The sequence below is a fragment of the Fukomys damarensis genome, unplaced genomic scaffold (assembly GCF_012274545.1).
Source record: "Fukomys damarensis isolate Sample0158 unplaced genomic scaffold, DMR_v1.0_HiC HiC_scaffold_13, whole genome shotgun sequence".
Lineage (NCBI taxonomy): Eukaryota > Metazoa > Chordata > Mammalia > Rodentia > Bathyergidae > Fukomys > Fukomys damarensis.
This window is the reverse complement of record NW_022900925.1, coordinates 29,023,067-29,043,998: the sequence shown is the minus strand read 5'-3', so window position 1 is coordinate 29,043,998 and position 20,932 is coordinate 29,023,067. Positions and strand designations below refer to the sequence as shown.

General features: G+C 41.1%; 1 protein-coding gene and 1 pseudogene across 1 annotated transcript in view; both read left to right on the top strand.

Moving 5' to 3' along the window:
* Ankfn1 (ankyrin repeat and fibronectin type III domain containing 1) overlaps window positions 1–20,932 on the top strand; it is a 449,198-nt gene that overhangs the window by 255,482 nt on the left and 172,784 nt on the right. The window lies entirely within an intron of this gene.
* Window positions 1,361–1,479, top strand: LOC117285903 (annotated as a pseudogene).

Here is a 20,932-nt window from a genome sequence, read left to right as displayed (position 1 = left end):
TTTTTTTTTTTTTTTTTAGAACCTGGAGTTACCATCGCCCAGCCCAAGTATGCCCCAAAATCCTACAAAACCCTCCATCCAGAATGTCTTTCCACTCACATTATTTCTTGCCTATTTTTCTCTTTACACACACACACGCGCACACACACACACACACACACACACACAAGAAGACATCCCTCGATGACTTATGTGTTTCTCTTTCTTCTTTTTTCCTGTCTACTTAAGGAATATCTTGCAAGAAAATGGATATTGTTGAAATTCACCTTTTGATTAAGAGAGTTCTAAGAGTTGAAGTGCTATACGGCTGATATGTTTTACTTTTTAGCTTGTCCATCATTACACCTGGGCCTTCCTCTCCTCATCGAGGACTAGAATTCTGCCTCTGCATCCCAGCCCTGTGACTTGGTAACTGTAACAAACACAGACCTCCTTGAACAGAATTCTAATAGTGATCACCTCCCTCCATGCACCCCTGCTGTGGCCCACCAACCTCCCAGATCTTCATCATCTCTTACTGATCTCCCAGTGCTCACCTAGTTTCTGTGTCACTAAGTCCTAGTTGCACGTGTTGTCCCAGAGTAACCCTATTTTAGTAACAGTCCCATTCACTTTCAAAAGAATGACAGCAGCCCAGTATAGAAAGCCACCTTATCTAGTACTCTGTTTCATCTACTTAGTTAACTATTTTCTAGTGGCCTGCAGCTAGTCAGTCCCTCAGATCTATAGATTCAGAGTAGCCTCCAACATCTTTTGCCTTCCAGAATCACCTTGAACTTCTAAAATATAAACCTCCTGCAAGGATATGAATCTTAGAGAAAAACCACAATGCTAACTCAGAGTCTATGACCCTGTTCCAATGTTTCCCTGCATATAGTATCTACTGCTACATAATGAACCACCCCAAACTTAATCATAGGTATTAACCCTCATTGTTTCTGTAGTTCAGAAATTCAGCTCTGACATATTGGGGATACCTTATCTCTGCTCCCTGGTATCTGTGGCCCCTTCTGGAAGATTTAAATGTTGAGAGGTAGAATGATCTGAAAGGTCCCTCTAATGTCTGCAAGATAACACTCATTATCAGCTATAGTACTTTTACATCTGTACCAGCAACACCTACACATGGCCTCTCCACATGACTAGGGCTTCCTCACATGGCAGCCAGGTTCCCAAGGCAAATATCCCAAGCCAGGTGAAAGCTATATCCTTTTTATGTCCTAGGCTCATTCAACACTAAAGTTACTTTGCAAGTTTCCACTGTATTCCACTCATCAAGGAAATTGGAAGCCACTACCAAGATTCAAGGGCAGAGAGCCCTATCCCCAAGTTTACATCCTTCTTTAAGAAGATCATATAGGTCTACGACTATACCACCCTGAACGTGCCTGATCTCATCTGATTTCAGAAGCTAAGCAGGGTCGGGCCTGGTTAGTACATGGAAAGGAGACAGCCTGAGAATACGGGGTGCTGTAGGCTTTTACACCCTTCCTTCCTCTTTAGCTGGGCATGGTGGTACACACCTGTAATCCCAGCACTCAGGAGGCTGAGGTAGGAGGATCACTGTGAGTTCGAGACCATCCTGGGCTACATAGTGAGTTCCAGGTCATTCTAAACTACATGGTGAGACCCTGTCTCAAACCCCCCCACCAAAAAAAAAGAAGATCATGTAGGATGAGACAGATATTGATATAGACAGAGACAGAAACAGAGATAGAGATGATCTTAGGAAAATATAACCAGCCACCCGTTCCAAGTTATCCACCCTCATAGGCAAGTATCATGATCTTTGTGAGCTTCCATCAGAGCTTTTCTAATAGGAGTCTCTTGATACTGTGACATGGGATGATCTTCTCCAATCAGGAACAAGTCTACAGTCTCTTACAGTCATGAGGCTTATTTCAATCCCAGGAAATGATTGTTCTTTTTTGCCTGTGATCTTCATGATTCTGTGATGGAGATGTGCCAGGACTCACTCTTCCCAATTTACAAATGAGAAGGGAAATACAGGTGGGGAAATAACTTGCCCAAAGATACAGCCACTTAATGAAGTCAGTTTGATGTGGAATCAAATCACTTTCCACTCCCAATTGCCCCTGCTAACAGGAAAGTGGCACCATGCAGAGCCAGGCCATGGATCAGACAAGCCTGGCCTTGAGTCCTGGCTATTTGGCTTTATGGCTTTGGATAAAGAGCTTAACCTCTCTAGGTTTCAGTTTTCTTGGAATGAAGACAACAAATCCTATTTGTGTTGAGTTCCAGCCTTGGAATTAAATGATATCCAGAAAGTGCCTAGGACAGCGCCTAATACATCTTTAGCACCCAAACAGAAACTGGAGAGTTAATTTAATGATGACATGTGATCTAACAGCTCACCTACATACTTGGCAGACCCAGGTTTCCAAAGAAGAGCCTTTAAGGAGTAAATGCTGATGTAGCCGTGACAAAGAGAATGCTCTGCACCTGAGTATAGATGAGGGACCATCTTCAAATAGCTAGTCATTGTCTTCGGTCTTTTCTCATAACAAAATACTGTTCTGTAGTTTGAGGCAGAAACCTTCCAAAGGGCAACCAATCCTCAGACTCTAAACAAACGCTATCAAATGGGATACAGGCAAATAATGAAATCTCTAGTTCTGCAGGTTGGATATTGACGGGGCTCCGGGCGATGCGGTATCCATTTGTTACACCAGGCACAGATTGTGCCAGGGACTGTGCAGCGGGACAACCTTTGATGGCCCAACACAGCAAAAGGTTAACACAATCATGCGGCTTTGGGCAAGGTGCTCTCTGATGCCATTTAAATGCGACTTTGCATCATATCCATTTCTGTGACAGTGGACCTTGAGTCATTGAAAGGCTGTGCGTTTTGTTCTCTTTGTTTTAAGAAAACAGAGTGTTCCACTGGCAAAGGAAACTGGATATTTTTCACTAAAGAAAAGCAAGTGAAGGAACTAAATTAATCAGCATTTACTGTGTCAGAGTTAAGCTACGAGGACAGGGAAGAGTCTCATGTTAGAGCCTTACAATTTGCCTCATGGAGTCCTGAAAAAAGGTAGTTTGCAGGGTTCAGAAATAATTGTCTTTTCTCTTCTGTCCCCATCCCTTGGGCCCAGGTATAAGGCCTCTAATTCTGCTCCCAGGGCCAAAAGGACAGCAGATGTGCTCCCAAGAAAGCCCAAGGGATGCTTAAAATTTACGAGCCGGTCCTCAGCTCCTTAGCAGTGTAAAGTTCTCATTCATGACAGCAAGAAGCTTTCCGACAGGGCTGGGCATCTCAATTGAGTTCTTTCTCTGCTTTGCTGGTTGGGAATCAAACTTGCCCTGTGGCTGCTCTGACTGTTGATGTCTTGGCAACCAAGAGCAGGGAGACAGCTCCATTTCTGCTGGCGCCTGGAGCCCTCGCTTCAGGGCAGCGCGCCCTCCTCCTTCCCCGATGGCTTTGGAATCTTCAGTGTTTATAAATGAAGCCCACATTGGCCCCGTTGTAACTCAGTAGCAACAGAGAATTCAAACGTTGTTAAGTGACCCTCCAAGGTATCCAAAACTCTGAATCCCTGATATGGAGTAGCTGTTTCTGCCTCAGTGCTGCTGCCAAATTGAAGAGCACTTTGTGTCCCAAAGCTCTTTGGGAATCGCAGGTCTCTTCTATCTGCACACTCTGGGAGGGCAGTCTGAGCTGATGGGACTAGTCCTACTTCGCAGATGAGAAAACTGAGAATCATACAGCCTCATCAAGCAGCTAGCTAGCTGTGGGGCTGGTTCCCAGTCCCTTGGATTATCCCATCCTCCCTAATCGGAAGAGAGTTTTATTTTTTGTCTTCCTTTCTATCCTTTTTATTCCCCCTTTCCCTTTCTTTTTCCGTCCTTCTCTTTCTCTGCCCACTCTCCTAGTTCCCATTTTTCCTCCCCTCCTCTCTCTCAATCTTTCCTCTCCACTTTCATCAATTCTCTATTCCAACAAGGATTTCAAGTAGGACTGTGAACCCTTTAGAATGACAGCACCAACTTCACCATTTACCCAGTAAATTTGACAGGAACTTTAACCATTCTCACAGGAAATCTCTTTGCTTATCTGCGATTCATTTTTCCAACTTTGCAATAAAGAAGATATGTGCAAAACTATAAAATAATGGAGTTGAAAAGGATCTGAAAAGCCACAAGTACCCAAGGAGACACTGGACCTATATAAACCTATCCGCCATCCATATACAGTATCTCTGTATCTGCAGTGACCTATATCTCTAGATCAAATTTATATGTGCAGGCCTTCACTTAGCCATTTTTAACTTCTCTTTGTAAACTTGGAAGTATTTTAGCTGCTACACTGGATTTGCAGCCAAACCCAGAACTGCCTCCCCGTCACCCTTGCTACTTGAGGAAACACCCATTAACCATTGCAAGGATCCGGTGAAGAGCAGACTCTGTCTGGCACTGAAAACGAGGAACATCTCGGCAATTCAAATCTGAATATGAAATTTTCTATTCATAGTCCAGCTTAGGAAGACCGTAACAGGTCTCATTAGTTACTTTACAGCACTTCCTAATAACCTCTCTCACCTCAATTTCTATTGATTTGCAGATGTTTAGAAGAATGTCTGATCAAAATTACTTTCTGGACGGTGTCTGATCTCATTTCCTCCCCTCCTGTGAAAATTAACGATATGAAGACAAGCTTTCATGAGTGCCTGTCTCTTGTCTCTAGGCTGGGAGGCAGCTCACATGCTTGGAGAACAATGACTTAATATATGAGGAATTAAATATCTCCATCTTAATGTTGAAAGGCAAAATGGCAGTGGGGACAAAAATCTCACAATCATGCCCCTCATGTCTTAAAAAGCTGTGTCTCTAGTTTGTAAATAAGAATCTGGATTCCTGTGGCTCCATCCATCCTAAGAAATACCAGTAATTTAAATTGTCAGTAATTCCTGAAGGACAAAATATCTGCAGGAAATGTTGCAGGATCATTGTTAGGATCTGTGTGCATGTGATCTCCAACAGAATTTCTTTTGGTTTTCTCTAAACTGCAAGGTTCTTGTACGGTGTTTTAACTCATTAATTCATCAAACATGGAGAATTTTCTATTTTGAGTGGATTCCCTCACATAGCCTCAGAAGAAAATCATGTGATTGGAAGGTGCCTGCCTAAAATGATCAGCAATGTCCAAGTAAGGCAGATCAATCCAGGTCAAGGCCATGTCAATGGAGATGTGCCACCCTACTTCATAGAACTGACCTTCTGGTGCCCAGATGTGAAATGGCCACATATTTAGGAGCCTAATGTACTGCTCCTGGTTTTATTCCTGCTAAATTAATGTTGGCTTCAACTAGCTAGGCTGACCTGAACATTGGATAGCTGCCTGTAACAGTGGCCTTGGGTAGCCTTTCCTTCTTGCCCAACTTGGCCTATAGTCCTTTGCTTCAGGGCTTGGAATTTAATAGCAGAGCCAGCAGATGGCCTGGCCACCCAGCCTGCTACTGGCTCTTAATGCCATCCAGAAACTCTTTTGGGTTCCTTTAGAAACAAAAAAGGAAGATGGCTTCTGATACTTGGTAGGCATCTGTTGAACTTTCCTAGTTTGTTCATCCATTTTTCTGAAGATCTTCTTAGTGCCAAACACCTTCAACATTAATTGACCAGTGATCCCAGTTTAATAAAGAACCAAGAGATAATTAGCTTAGAAAAGAGGGCATTTAATCATTAGGCTACCCATAATTCTTCCAAAGTTTGTGACAAATTCTTTATAACCTTTAGAGCAGCTATAAGGGTTTTGTTCCTCTGTCTAGTATAGCACAGGAAAGCCAATCTGGTAACATCTCCAAAGGATATATTGGTGCAAATGATTGGCTGTCATCACTGACATGGAACTCTCAATGCCTTGTGAAGAGGCAGAGGCTGAGTCAGACTCCCACTAGGACAAAGTCACATTTGGTTTCCTGGGCAGTGTGGTTGAACTGACTCAGAAGTTAAGGATTTAACAATGGCTGGAGAAAAAAACAAACAAACAAACTACATTTCAGTATTCTTGATCCTGTGACATCCTAAAGCTGCCTTCTTGGGGCCAAGAGTTACGGAATCAAAAGAAAAATGTGATGTCCTCCTCAGACAGTGTAGCCCTAAATACCTAAGGGCCATGCCCGGGGAGACAGATTTGCCCTACCAAGAGTGTGCCAGACCCCCGAAGACACCACTTGGGTAACATTGATGTCAGCCCTTTTGCTGTGTCTGTGATAGACCTCCAGGTGGTTCTAGTAGGACCAGGCTATAGACATCAGTTATGTGTTCATTTTTTCCAGGTCTTTCTTTTTCTGTTACTGAACCAACTTCTGTGTTAGCATCTGTAACCATTTCTAGTTAACATCCATGTTCCCTTAAGCAACTGGAAAGCCAACCAAACAAATGTAGAACTTCTAAGCAAAGCAGTGTTTGGTTTAAAAAGAAAAAAAAAAGAAAGAAAGAAAGAACATTGCCATCTCACCTAGCTAACCCTAGCGTGTTAGGAAAGACCGCAGGATGAAGGCACACTGCCTGGGCTGCTGAGTCAACGGTAGGAAAGAGCTTCTCAGCCCTATTAAATGGAGTCATACTTTTCTCACCTACCCATTGTAATTATTATGTCTGTCCAGTTGAAGCAGAATAATAAGCCCCAGTAAAACATCTCTCCTCGATTTGCATATTCATTCATTCATGTTTTTTAGACAACAAGCATTTATTTAGTGCCCAATTACATGCCAAGGGTCTTCAGTTTTATTCATCCAGAAATCATTTATTTTGGAACTCCTATATATGGGCCAAGTACTGCCTTTGATACTGGGTACATGAAGATGTAGAAGACAAAGGCCATAATGCTAAAACTTTACAGCCTAGTTCAGTGATGGCAGGCCTACGGCACATGTCTTACTGTGTTGTTCTTTTAAGACAAAAGATGTTAATGTAGAGTTGTTTTTTCTAAACTAAAACCTCAGTATTCAGATTTAATTGCAGTGTCAACACTTTGAGATAAATGCATGGGTTTTGAGTTGTAGTTTGGCATTCAGTCTCTAAAAGGTTTGCCACCACTGGCCCAGTTAGTAACTCATACACTATTCATTTAGCCACTATTCATCCATTTGTGCAATTCCTTTGACAAATATTTGCTGAAGGCCAATGTGTCAGGTGTCGTGTTAGATAGAGGCCTGGGCATTTTCATTCTGATCTTTCCCCCCTGTATAATTCATTATGTCACATATAGTCTACTACCGCCACTGCCAAGCACAGGTGTGAAAATAAGCCCAACATCCCTTCAGGTTGTGTGTGTGTGGATGTGTGTGTGTGTGTGTGTGTGTGCATGCGCGCGCACATGCGCACGCAGTCATTTTAGGGAGAAAGAGACAGAGCTTCAGGGAGGGCAAGATTATTGAGTTATTCTGCAGTACTTTTCCACCTAGACACAGGGTTCATTCAGGGTAAGACATAAGAAGGCAAATAATGGCTTTAGGATGGTGCAAAATGAACATTTGTGAAACGACTCCTTTGCAGCAATGACAGAAACTGCCTCACAGAGTGGCAATGTGATCACAGATCGAGTGGTGATAGAAGGTGAGCACAAGATGATAGCCAGGAACCTTTGGGTCCCCAGGGTAGAGGCTCTCTCTACTCTGGGACTTTACGGCATAAACAAGCTCTCAGGTGCATACTAAACGTCCAATTATGATGTGCTAAATAATTGACTAAATAAACAGTAAGCCATTTGTAGGTCACTAGCTCCTTGAACACAAGGGCTAGGCTTTATTCATCTCTGATAATCCCAGGGCCTCCATCCCTTTTCTAGGACTCGAGGGAATAGAAACAGCCTGAGGTCTCCAGCCTGAAGGATCTGCTAGCTTTCTTCTTACCATTCTAGGCATGAATGACTTTTCCATGTGGTTTATCCACCTGGTCCTTTGTGAGCATATTCTGTCATCCTTTTGTTAAATTTCTGTTTTTGCTTACTTCCCTGATTAGCAAATTATTAAAGGCTATCAGTACTCAGGGAACCAAAATTTGTTTTGCTATCAGCTAGAGAGACAAATAGCTATGTAAAGAAACCAAATAATCCTTTCCCAAATCAAACACTGGATTTGCTTCTGGGTTAGCTCTGTTTGGGGTTATCTGTGGCCCAGTGATCCCCTGGTGGCTGATATTGAAGAAGAGAAGGCATTATGGCAACTGGAAACCAAAGGATGATCCATAGTATTGTGCACCAGACACCAATGCCGAAAGGAAGCTGGGACAGGCGAAGTAGAAGCCAAGTTCAAGATTCTTGGGCCATGAGCCACACTGTAATTCAGGTCACTGTATTCTGCCAAAGAAGTTTATCACAGAAGAAAACAGACTTATATTTTCTGACTTTGGTTCTCCCTCAGAAAGTTCATGTGGGGAGTTAAGCTGGCTTCCTCCATCCTAGGCAAAGAAAGTAGAAGTTGGAGAATTTGATTATTTGGTAGGGTAGAATGTGTGGCCTAGCACAGTATTTTGTATATTGTTTTACTTTAGCAAAATAGCTCAAGACATACAGAACTTCAAGTCAGAGCAGGAGCTTGACCCGCTTGTTTATGACTGTGTCATTCAGGGACAGCTCAAATCTGGCAGAAGCGGCACAAGTTTTCTGCCACAGAACTCAACCCATTAATTTGGATGAAAACATTACTGAGTGTTGATGCTAAACTCCCTCTACTCTGATGCACTAAAGAATTTCCACAAGCAGTGCACCCAGGACAAGGCCTACACCATCGGAACTGGGGAGACCTTGCACTGAGCACATCAAAGTGTAAAAGTGAGAAAATAAGACCATTTGTAGGAAGACAGCATGATCTACTTGAGAGCGGGAGGAAAGTCCAATTCTTAAGGCAGCTATAGAAAATGACTAGGTTTGTGACCCTCTCTGAAATTATATTAAGCAACAAAAAAGCCAATATCATTTTCCATTACTGATAAAGAGAAGACTGTGTCAAGCCATCTACTGGACAACACTGTTTCTTCTGGCTTTTATGTGCTAATGAAAACCCCTGGGAGCTCACTAGCTTCAGCCTTGGGACTCCTTGTTATGACGGGGAAGACTCGGCTTGAAGTATGCCTAATTCTCCAGATGGCTCTCACTGTTCACACCCCTAATCAATCATTTCAGCAGACAAGCAACACAGCATCACTTCAAGGGAAAAGGCAATTTCCTTTAAAATATTACTGCAAAAACTACTCTCACCACAGGGTTAGCCTTGGCATCCCTGCCTCTGTCATTCTCGGAAACAATCCCCAGACCTGCAGGGGCAGGAAGCAGCACCAGGAACTGGTTAGAACATCAGGTTCTTGGGTCCCCTGTAGACCTCCAGAACCAGAATCTCTGGTTGTAGGGCCCAGCAGTTTATGTTTGAAAAGCCCTCCAGGGAGATGTAGGCTACCTCACCTTGAATAGCAGCTTTCCTGTGAGAAGATTTGGTCTCATCATGATATAAAAATGGTACATATGTACCTGTGTACTCGGTAAGGCTACCTTCTTAGTCCACTTTGTACTACTGTACCAGAATATCCCAGTCTAGGTAATTCACAGTTCTGAAGGCTGAGAAGTTAAAGATCTAAAAGGTAGCATCTGGCATTCTTGCTGCATCTTTGCATGGCAGAAGGATCCCATGGTGTAAGGACAAAAAGAGGGTAAAAGAGAAAAAGAGACCAAGAGAAGCCAAACTCACTCTTTCATAATGAACCTACTCCTGACTTAAGGGCATTAATTCATTTGTGATGCTAGGACCTCATTGCCTAGTCACCTCTTAAAAGTCTTAGCTCTTGCCAGGCATGCTGACACACACCTATAATCCCAGCACTCAGGAGGCTAAAGCAGGAGGATCACCACAAGTTCAAGGCCAGCCTGAACCATATAGCAAGACAGACGCTGTCTCAAAAACAAGTTGTAACTCTTTAACATTGAGAATTAAATTTCCAACGTGTGAACTAGAAGGGAACATAGTCAAATCACAACAGGTATATATATGTATGTATAATGTACACATCAGTTTGCAGATATGTACATATAATGAAGCTATCAATAACTACACAAAAATTATAGTCTGAAAACAGTTTCCTTATATAGGGGTGTAGCTTTGATTGAAATATCTGCCTGATTGACACGACATCTCTGAGTGTCTCCTGGTCTACCTCCACATGCTTCCTGTGGTCCCAGTACCACAAGGGTGAGTCAGAGCAGAGCGGGGCTTAAAATAGGTTATGAAGAATCTGCTCCGCCATTTAAGATTTTTCCAAAAAATAAAATGCAATACTTGGGTTTCACTGGCATGGAGATGAGCCTGAAGAGCAGATCAAATGCAAGATATCCTCTGTAAAGAAGCTGATGATTATAGTGGTAGAGAGCTCAAGGTTTGAGCTAGACAGGTGAGATCAAGTGCACTTCTATCATGGGCCAGCTGAGTGACATGGTCCTGTTTTCTTACTGGTAATATGAGAGCAGTCACAGTGCTGAGCTCCTTGAGTATCACAAGGATTAAATTCAGTAACACACGACATGCTTCATGAATATCACTCTTCAAGCAACACTTGGGTCTCCTTGTTACTATTCCTTTACAGGAATCACTCACAGTGAACAGTACTAAATTGCCCAGAGGTACATCCCTCTGAAATGCAGCTCCATTGTGTTTCTTTGGAATTGTTTTTCAGGGACAGTGTGAGAAAATGAACAATAGAGGCTCGGATTTTCATGAGATGATAAGAAAGGGGCAAGCCAGGGGTGAAGGTGGAAGCTGCTGAGTGTCTCTGGCCCCTGGAGCTCCATGGTGGCCACAGGCTTCCTTTCTCCTCATTGTCACAGCGGCATCTGGGCAGAGAAGAGCTCTGGAGCCAGACCTCTGAGGCTGTGTGTGGTGAGCCTGCAGGGGCTGGCAGTCGCTGAGGGCGGAAACCACTGTTTGGGAGCCGCTGGCAGTTTAACTGTTTCTGTTGCTCATTGCTGAGGCTGGGAAAAAGAAAGGCCAGAGCATCCCATATCATGACTCTGTGGTAAGAGCGGCTCTCTAAGAGCTTCAAAGGTCTCTGTGTAACTATATGCTTATCAAGCCACTTCTGGCTTTTGGAACTAGCTTTTGGAACAAGCTGGTCTCCAGTCAAAGCAAGATTCTGGGGGAGTCTTGTTTTAGGTGCTCTCCTGCTATGCATTTCCTTTTTTTGTTTGTTTGGGGTTTATTTTGTTGTTATTTGTTTTACTTTGTTTTGTTTTTGGTACTGGGGATTGAACTCTGGTCCTTGCGCTTGCAAGGCAGGTGGCGGAACCACTGAGCTACATCCCCAGCCCTGCTATGCATTTTCAAAGGCACTGCTTGGTCCCTCACAGAAGTCACTCTACCAGCGTCTTGGGAGGCACAGCTTTCCTGGGCTCATGGGGTCTTTGCTTCATACTTCAAATTATTAACTAGGACCCTTCTTGTTGGAGTGAGGACTTGGATATTCTCAAATCTTCTAAACGTAAGAGTGCCAATGTCTCCTTTTACCTCCTACCCCCAGATGTCCATCTCACTGACCTCAGGATTGTTTGTAAAGAAAAATGAAGCCAGGTGCAGTGCCACATGACTGCAATCCCAGTACTTAGGGAGCCTGAGGCAAGAAGATCATAAACTGGAGTTCCACCTGGGCAAATTAAGGAGAACTTGTGTTAAAATTTTTAAAATAAACAGATAGGGCAAGGGATGTAGCTCTGTGAGTTCAAGCCTCAATACTGCAAAAAACCAAACCAAAAAAAATGAGAACCAAGACCTGTCATGTAAAGGTACAAGATCCCAATAATGAATGTAACTGTACTGTATATCTAAAATGTACTAATAAACTGAATTTAAAAAAAGAAAGAGAGAGAGGGAGGGAGGAAAGAAGGGGGGGAGAAAGAAAGAAAAAGAGGAATGATAGGTGAGTAAAAGGTAGATTTCTGGAGGTGAGGCCAGGGGTGAGGAGGAGAAGGCGGAAAGGGACAGTGAGATGGAAAATGATCGAGCCGTGTACCGTGCATGTACCAAAAAAATGAGAACCAAGACCTGTCATGTAAAGGTACAAGATCCCAATAATGAATGTAACTGTACTGTATATCTAAAATGTACTAATAAACTGAATTTAAAAAAGGAGAGAGAGAGAGGCAGGAAGAAGAGAGGGAGGGGAGGGAGGAAAAGAGGCACAATACCTTTCTATTGAGTATAGAAAGCTGTTCAACAATAGGTAATGGTTAACAAATAAAACCCTGTACAGCCACTTAAAAAGATATTTTCATAAGCCAGACACAGAAAACCAAGCGCTGTCTGCTCTTTCTCATTTGTAGAAACTGCAGAAGATCAACTTGAAGGGGGAACGGGGATTATTAGGGATTCGGAAGCGTGAGACGGGAAGCGAGGGCTTCAATTGGATTGGCGCACGTGGTATGACTGTACGGAACTATCACAATGAACCCCCTAACATGTACACTTGATACATGTCAAGAAAAGAGGAACAGACATTTCCCCATAATTTTAATGACTTGGGGGAGAGATCCCTAATGAAACGTGAAGAAGAGAGATCAAAACTGAAAATCTCATAGAACGATTGGGTCTGAGAATGATCCACGGGCCAGCAGCAGCAGCAAGCAGCATTTAGACAGTTGATAGAAAGGTCAGGTCTCAGGCCCCAGTTTAGGACCCACAGGCTCAGAGAGCCCACAGCAATGTGTGCTTTGACAGCGGGCAGGTGAATTGATGTGTGTTAATATTTTAAAGTAATTAACAGAGCATGAGCTGATGTAAATATGTGAAAACAAACATGGGAGGAAATGTATGAAAACGTATCCATTCTCTCTGGGGTGGGATCATGAATGGATTCTTTTCTCTCTTTTTCTCTTTTTATGCATAATTTATTTTTTCTAAAATCAATGTAGTTTGCTTTCATATTTAAAGAAAAAATCCAAGAAAAAGTTACATTTCTGCAACACACTGTCAAGTGACACAACCATTCGTGCACCTTCATAGTTCTTAAAGTTCTTATTCTCAGTGCATCGCCATGACTCTTCTCAGCCTCACTACTTGTTTACTGACTTCTCCACCCTCGAGTTTTGACGCCCCCCTGCTATTAGTAATTAGTAGCATTTGGGAAACTGTCAAATGTCTCTATGCTTGGTTTGTCATAAACAGGTGAATACTTGTTTTTTCTTAAGCACAACGTGTCCTTTTGTATATATTTAGAGGTTAATATATGTTCATGCATTGGTAAGAATTTTAGCGTCTGCATATATTTCCATGCACAATTTACATTTTGTTTGGAATGATTTTTTAAACTACATCTCCTTGAAGGATTTTTAACAATTTGACCCTTCTAATTTCAAGGGTTCATTTACAAAATAAGCAGATGGAGTGGATTTTTATTTACATAGGAGGGTTAAATCCTAAAATCAGCAAATAAGATAAATATCGCCTATGGTCAAAATCACTCCTTCTCAGCAGTACCAGCGTAGAATATGAGTCTTTCTGCCCCAGGAAGGACTGGAACTGAATGACACCTACCATGATCAGAGGTTGTGCTGAAGAAATGTGCACCCTTGAACACTTAAGAGACTTTTAGCTCTGCAAGATGCTCATATCCCCAAAACCCTCAGAGTCAGAACTCACTTGAGCAAGTCACAGAATTCTTCTCCTGTCTTCTTCTCATCTGCTAGGCGACAGCAGATGAAATTACCTAAGGTATCTGAGTTACTTTGGAAGTTCTCCTTTCTTTTGTTGTGGTCCATGGTACATAATTGCATTTTCCCTCATCAATAGCACATTCAGCGAAATCTCTGAGTCCCTGCAGGACCCTCTACCATCCCCTGAACTTCACTCCTTTATCCACCCACCCCCATATCAAATGTTCCCCCCAGCAAAAAGGATTCTGAACCCCTCAACCCAGCCACCATACTCCTTAGGTCTTACTCAGCCTTTAAAATCCTAATCCAAATCCACTTCTTACACAAAGCCTTCCCGATTTCAGTAGAAAGGAACCCTTCCATGTTCTGCATATCTCTGGGATTTTTATCTCTGTTTGTTACACCTCCATTTGAATAGTTTGGCTTGAGAGACTCTGAGGTTGTTGAAGGCAGCATCCAAGTGTCTTTAACATCAAACGTGGCTTTGAATTCCAGATCTGATCTTTCTAATCAATCTTTGTTCAACTATGAAATCCCACAATGCCTCCCTCCTCCTCTGTAAAATAGAAATATCATAGCAAAAACATCTGAGATTTAAGGTGGGCATTAAGTGAGATACTGCACAGGAAGGGGCTAGCACAATGCCTGGCACGTAGTAAACCCCAACAAGTGCAAGATGCCTTCATCTCTGTCCTCCATGTGATCAGAATAGAACAGGTGTGCACTGTGAGCATTTGTTCATTGAAGGAAGGAAGGAAGGAATGTTACACATTTCATTAAGTTCACAAGACCCCTCTGCATTCTCAATGCTTAATGAGTTTACGCTTATCGTCGGTCTACAAGTTTATTAGAGAATATGAATCAGTGATTCTCTGCAATTCCTAAGGCAGGCATGGGGTGCATGGAGGTAAATTTTCCATCTTCAGAAAGCTGCCACAAACCATCTAGATCAGACCTCACGGAGATCCATGTTTCCACCCATGAAATGTGCATTGTAATGCTGATCTACGATTTTGCCTGGATACAAGGAAAACCTAGGAGGACTAGGCCTTTAGGGAGAAATTTTATAAATAGGGAATGTTTAGGGTAATTTGAAGAATCAGAACATGAGTTTGTAAATTAGCATATTTCACTTATAGAGGTTCCAATCACACAGGACTCTAGATGTTGCCTGATGAAGGCACAGGGCAAAACCAGCTGCTTTTTGGGTTTGTCAAGCATCTCAAGTTATTTCTCAGGAGTTGGGGTTTGGCAAAGCCTGAAGCCTATGTTGCCAAGTCCTTCTTTCCCCCTTAATTTTTAAGCCCATGTGTATTTTAAGGGAAATTTAATCCGTATGTTTCTGTTTCCTTTACACTTAACTCATAAAAATGGTTTGTCAGAGCAATTTGATGTCCCAAAAATCTTTGGAGCCTTTATAATGATATTTTTTAACCTTTCCCCCCTCCCTTAGACACAGGAAATTGCTTTTTTTTTTTTTAAGAAAATGAATCAAACTGAAAGTTTCAAGGTCAGTGTTGGTAGGTTAGATACACAAGCTCAGGGAGCAAAGTGTTTGGGAAAATGACCTCTACCACTGCTGCTCCTGTAGGGTTTCCAGGGCACTAGGGAGACCGATTCCACATCCAAGGAGACACCCATCATTAGCACTATGCTGTGGTAGGGCCCTAAGACATTTGTCTGGTTGTCCACAAGGCTGAGGGTCTCTCTCCTATCTGTATTATCTGTGCTTCTGCAATGAGAAATCTGCTCCAGGATCTTTAGAATTTGGATCCCCCACATACAGCCTCACCTATTCACGCATACAAGTACTCCAAAAGAGTTGTGGCCACTCATTTCAATACACAGTCGCTGTTTTCTAATCCAGTTTTCTACATCATCCCTAGAGAGAGAATGAATGAGAGTTGGCATGCTAATATTAATATCCACAGGCAATGTTCTCACAGAACTGTGCAAAGGTGGCATTTCTCCAAAGTTAGTGAGTTTGATGTCACCGAACATATTCCCATAATGATTCAAATATTCACCGTGCAGACAGAAATGTCCCATGTGTTGGTGCTACCTCTCAGATGTAAGAGAGAAGATTTGGGGTTGTGTGACCAGTATCAGATCCATGTTGTTAGCTATGCTACCTCCTCTGCAATAGCTGGGATTAAACTCCAGTCTGTCTCCTTTCTGGCAGGGTGATCACTGACAGATCAGATTGGCTCTCTCTGGACAGTAAAGATCACAGTGTGTTTTCTGCAATACTTTAGGATCAGTCATAATGGCTCAGTTTAATCATAAATGTTCTAAAACCATTTGGCTGGCTTCTCCTCCCCCATTTTAACTTTGTGGCATCAGGACTCTGTAATGTAATGGGCTAAGCTGAGGCTATGAATGTGGACATTCATCTCCCACAACCAAGTTGAAAACCAGAGATCTAATCACAGACTGCCTTGGTGGCTCTGCCATTTGTAAGTGGGGTTGGGTGTAGTAAAGCTGGGCTCACTGAGTGATGAAGATACACAGCTTTGAAAGTCTTTGTAGTCGCTAAATTAGCTAAGTTGACTTAGCAGGGACCTTGGCAGCTGAATGAAGAATAAGAGATCAGCCTGCTGATAAAACATGAATATCAAAACAGGATACTGATATGCAATAATATTTATTTTGAATCTTGGATGAGACTGGAAAACAACTGAGAGCAGCCTGTCCTGAAAATTTAGTGCATCTACCGGGCCTGGTGGATATCAGGTTTTACACCATTGACAAGTCAGAGGTAAATGCAATAATCAGACATCTACCACTTTTCAACAGTCTTGGCAGTGGTAACATACATACTTTTTAGAATAATTGCTTTAAGCCAGGCCTTGGTCATAAGATAACTTTATACATTAAATATAATTATCCCCATTTTACAGATGAGGAAAATATACTTACTAAGAAGATTAAGTAACACCCAAATTTGCGTAGTTAATAGAAGTGTTGGAATTCAAACATGATTCTGTTAAACTCTAAAGCCTATACTCTCTTTAAAAGAAAAACATCACTGTCTGATTATAAAACTCACTGATACTAATAATAACCTACTCAAATGTATAGGAATAGAATATTAAGTTCCCCATAATTCTACCTCCTCCCAAGATAATCAAGTTAATAGCATAGAGTAGGTATTTCGACCTTTCCTATGTCTGTACCACCAAACCTAGTTGTATTTCTTTTTATGCAAGACATGAGAACTTTTTTTAACTTCCTGCTTAAAATTTGTCTCAAATGCTTTTCTTGTCAGTAATACATTATCTACCAGGTCTTTTTAACAGCTGCATGATGTTTCAATATAAAGATTGTGATGGCTTATTTAAATAGTCCATTGGATTCCAAGTCTTGGTGTAAGTACTGCTGGAATGAAAGGTGTACTATTTGTTCATGTTATTGCATATTTGTGAATGGAAAACCATATGACAATTTCCTGAGAATGAATCAGTTACTCAAAATAATATGTAACATATAATCTATCATTGCCATGAGGCCACAATTCCTTTAGCTCCCATCAAGGAGTGCTTTTGATTTCTGAGGAAGTTGTATACAAAATTTTCAGGCAAGTGACTTTGCATTGCCCTTGAACATCATCACTAGAGAATCTCAGACGCAACAATTCCATTAGAGGCGACATCTAATCAACACAGTCCAACGCAAAGGCAGTTCAGTTCGTGGAATTCTGAAAGTGATCTTCTATTCAATATTATATTCAGTAATTGTTGACTAACTATGTATGTGTGTGTGTGTGTATGAATGTGTGTGTAAACCACTGCACTAGACCCTGGTTACACAATAGTGAATCAGGCAGCATACCTCCTGACCACCTGTATGCAAAATCCATCTATGTGCTGCTCAGCATGATATTTTTGCCACCCAAGCTGACATGGCCTTCATGTTCCCAGAACCACTCCGTGATACTATACTTTTCATGCCAAGAAACCGCTAATAGAAGATGGTCCTTAACTTACAATGGTTTAATTTGCATTTTTTTTACCTTATGATGATAGTGCAATAGCAGTATGTATTCAATAAAAATCGCACTTTGAATTTTAAACTTTGATCTTTTCTCAGACTTATGATATGCAGTGGCAGTGATGGGCAGCAGAAGCTGCTGCTCTTCCCAGATATCCATGGGATCGTGGAGGTATCCACTGTTACTCTACCAGGCACTGTGCTGCTAACCTATGATGTTTGGTAGGTTAGGTGCATTAAATTCATATTCGACTGGTGATAGTTTCCATCTATGATAGTTTTATCAGGATATAACTCAAGCATAAATCAAGGTACACTTGAATATTGAAGTCATGTTAACCCAGACTAATAAAGCAGGCTGTTTTCATAGTTGCCCGACTTTTTAAGCCACCTTTTAACTTTGAGATCATTGTAGTTGCACATACATTCTGTTGTAAGAAATAACAGGAGGTTAATCCCATCTTCTCTTTACCCAGTATCTTCCAATGGTAACATCTTGCATTGTATAATGGTATTGTGGAAGGAATAGTGATGCTGACATATTCAAGAAACATAATGATCCTATCACAGCAAAGATCGTTCAAATTATTTTTCTTAACTATATACATTTATCTTCTTCCACTCTCAATTTCTGCTTAATCTTTACAGCCATTAATCTGTTCTCCATTTCTATAATTTTGCATTTTAAAAGATGTTATGTAAGTAAAACAATACAGTATGTAACATCTTAATATTAGCTTTTTTTATTCAAAGCAATTCTCTGGAGATGTATCTAGGATGCTGCGTACACCAAAATTGGTTCTTTTTATGGCTGAGTAGTATTCCATTGAGGTATGGATGCACCGCAGTTTGTTCAGTCCTGCATCTGTTGGAGAGTAACTGGGTTATTTCCAGTTTGGGACTATTACGACAAATACATCTGTCAACATTTGTACACATAATTCTGTGCAAGCAAAAGTCCTTATTTCTCTGGGATAAATGCCACATTACACCTGCCAGAATATATGTTAGCTATATGCTGTGTTTAAAGGGACTCCCAGACTGCTGTCCAGAGTGGCTGTGCCACTTTCCATTTCCACCAGCAATGTGAGAGAGATGCGCTTTCTCGTATCCACAGTGGTGTTGCCCGTATGTTTCACTCAGCCATTCTAGTAGGTCTGCAGTGATAACTCAGTGTAGTGTTAATCTGCATTTCCCTAGGGGCTAATGATGTTAAACATGGTTGCATACCTTTATTTCAAATGCTTATTACTTTTATGCCATTTGTATATCCTCTGCAGTGAAATACTTCTTCATGTCTTTGGCCCACTTCTGATTAGATTTTTGATATTGAGTTTAGAGAATTTTCTTTATTTTTAAATTTTCAGTGCTGGGGACAGAACCCAGGCCTGCCATATGGTAGGCAACCTCTCAACCAGTGAGTTCACCTCCAGCCTATGAATTTTTATGCATTTTGGATATTTGCTTTTCATCTGATATATAGTTTAAAGATATTTTTCCATTCGGCATCTTGTCTTTTCATCCTTCAAACAGGATCTTTTACAAAACAGAAGTTCATTTTGATAAAGTTAAACTTTCCAAATTTGGCTTTTATAGATTGGTCACAAATCTAAGAATCCTGCCTAGTTCTACATCTTTTTTTCTGCTGTTTCTTCTGGAAGTGTTACAGTTTTAAGTTCATGGTCCTTCTTGACTAAACTTTGTGTAGAAGATCTGAAGCTTAAATTGAAGTTTATTTTTTTTCGTCTTGATGCCAGGCTCCAGCACATCCTGTGGAAGTACCACCTTTTCTCTGTCGGATACTCTTGTACCTTTGTTACAACCTGGTTGATACATGTGTGTGGGTTAATTTCTGGATTTCCTGTTCGGCTTCACTGTATGTCTCTCTCTGCCAGTACCAGCCATTTTGATTTCTTTACTTATATGGTAAGTCTTGAAATTGAGTATGTTGATTCCTTCCACTTTATTTTTCTTTTTCTAAAATTGTTTCAGCTATTCTAGTTTATTTGCCTTTTCCACTATGTTCTAGAAAATTGTTTTTCTGTATTAACAAAAAAAATTTTCTGGGGTTTTGACAGGAATTGCAGTAAATGTGCAGGCCAACTTAGGGACAATCAATATTTTACTATTTGAATCTGCTAATCCATGAAAATATGTCTCTCCATTTATTAAGATCATCCTTGCTTTTCATTGGCAGTTTATAGTTTTCAACATACAAGTCTTGTACAAGTTTCATTATATTTATCACCCAATTTTCAGATATTGAATCATGATGAGCATGCTTTTTGTTTTACGCTTTTTGGCCATTTCTTTATCTTGTGATTTGTTCACTTAAGCCTTTTATAAGGTACTGACATTAATTCACCTTATACATAAGAAAATTAATAAGTAGAAAATCAGAGCTTTTGCTCATATCTCCTGATTCTAATCCACATTTAATTTCCACTATCCTAGGCGTTTCCTACAGTGGTCTCCCAGTTTAAGCTTGCCTTCCTCTGTAATATTCTACAACAGTCTATAGCATCCTTAATTCCAAAGCCTCTTAGATAAGAGTGCAGTAAAAAAAATTACAGATTGAGAGAAAAGAAGAGAAGAATGATTTAGGATTACATGAAAGCTAATAGAGAATATTTTTTAACCACTTTAAAACATTTGCTCTATTTCTGGGGTCTATGTGTGGTGCCTGATGCTCTCAGTCTGGCTTTACTCTCAGTTCAACTACTCAGTGCTGCCAAGCTCAAAATGAGCTCGACTTGTTTTACTGCAAATGTGCTTCACTGGACTACATATAACCCTCTTTGGCCAATTGGTTTTAATTCAATCAGTTAAACCAGCCACAATTCCTCCATCTCTTGCCACATTGCACAGTTAATATTTTCTTGATGATGGATATGTGCTCCTGAGTATTTGATTTTCTCACTAACATGTCTGAGAGAGCTGGTGAGTGTGTGTGTGTGTGTGTGTGTGTGTGTGTGTGTGTGTGTGTGTGTCTGATTTGAAAAGTCAGTGTATCTTGGAGTTGCAAATGTCATGAAAAAACTCACTACTTTTCCTTGATGCTGAAAGTGAAGAACTAAAGAAGCAATGAGAACTGATGACTATCTCTGCTTTGCATTTGTTTTTTGTTTTTTTTTTAATTGAGTTTATGGGTACTTTTTAGGGATACAGTACAGTTACATTCGTCACTGGGGTCTCATACCTTTACATGACAGGTCTTGGTTCTCATTTTTTCCCCATACCCCTGCCCTCCCTTCACGCCCTCCTCCCCTATTTACAAAAAATTTTATTTCC